Source organism: Rhinolophus sinicus, chromosome 3, assembly GCF_057876585.1.
Source record: "Rhinolophus sinicus isolate RSI-liver-muscle chromosome 3, RSI-T2T, whole genome shotgun sequence".
Taxonomy (NCBI): domain Eukaryota; kingdom Metazoa; phylum Chordata; class Mammalia; order Chiroptera; family Rhinolophidae; genus Rhinolophus; species Rhinolophus sinicus.
Window position 1 is genome coordinate 51,458,679 of NC_142503.1, and position 1,511 is coordinate 51,460,189.

Below are 1,511 nucleotides of genomic sequence, written 5' to 3' on the forward strand. Positions count from 1 at the left end.
CAGTGTGGATCCAGCCTCCAGTGAGAGTATAGTGCCGCCAGAGAGAATATAGTGGTATGACTCCCCTACCTATGGCTCCGTGGGTGTTCCTTTTTGGCCTCACCATATCCTGCGTTCTTGTATGGGGAGCGGGAGCAGAGACCCCGCAGGCCGCCCTGCACGACAAATGGCGCAGCGAGCAGGGTCTCCTGTACGACACCTCCTCTATTGGTTTATTGACTATAGCTCTTTCTTTCATTAACTGATTTTCATAGTGCCTGTTCTAGGGTTCACAACAACCATCTTTAACTTATCACAACCTGTCTTCAAATATTGTACCTCTTCTCCCTTCCTGTGTATTTCTACTTCTGGCTTCCATTCCATTGTGTTATCATTGTCATACATTTTACCTCTGCATATGTTGTAAATCCTGCAATACATTATTATTTTGCTTTAAACAATCAAGTGTCTTTTTAAAGTTTAAAAACTAGAAATAAGTATTTTATATTTAATCACTTTTTGTTTAAATATCATCTTTATTCCTTTGTACAGATGCAAATTTCTGTCTGGTATTATTTAGTTCAGCTTTAAAAACATCCTTCTTATTTCTTTTAGTGCAAGTCTGATGGCAATGAGTTAACCTACCTTTTGTTTACCTGAAAATATTTTTATTTTTGTCTTTAGTTTTGAAGAACATTTTTGTGGATATAGATTCTAGAATAATTGTTTGTTTGTTTTTTCCTTTAAAGATGTCATTTCATTTTCTTTTGGTTTCCATTGTTTCTAATGAGAAGTCAGTAGAATTTGTATCTTTGTTCCTCTACATGTAATGTGTTTTCTTTTCTGGCTGTCTTAAGATTTTACCTTTGTTACTTGTTTCCAGTAATTTGATTATGATGCGTTTTTGTGTGGTTTGTTTTTATCTTTCTTGGGTTTTGCTGAACTTCTTGGATCTGTGGGTATAAAATTTTCATCAAATTGTACAAATTTTGGCCACTATTTTTTCAAATTCTATTTTTGAAAAATAAACAAGAATTGGTTAACTTAGGGGTAAACATTTTTTTGATGTCACATCTTCCTATGCATGAATGGAATTTGTCTACATTTTTTCAAGTCTTCTTTTGCATCTCTAAGTAGTTTTCTTAATATAGAACCTAAATATTTCTAACTATTTCTAGGTGTTTTATATATTTGTTGTGGCTGTTATGGATGAGGTCTCTTTGTTATTATATGTTCTAAGTGGTTATTGCTTTTATATAGGAAGACTGTTGATTTATCTATATTTTGTCCCAACCACCTTACTGTGTAACATTATTGTTTCCTATTCATTTGTTTTTATTTTTCAGGTGTATATAATAATATCAGAAAACACTACTTTCTTGATTTTGCATATTCCTTTTTCATTATGTCCTGATATTGCTTTGTGTCTTTTCCTTTTTTGAATATTTTAAACATATACACTTAACATTTTTTTCATATTGTTCCATTATCTATAGTTTATAGGATGTAAATTTTCCCAACTATTGCAGCTG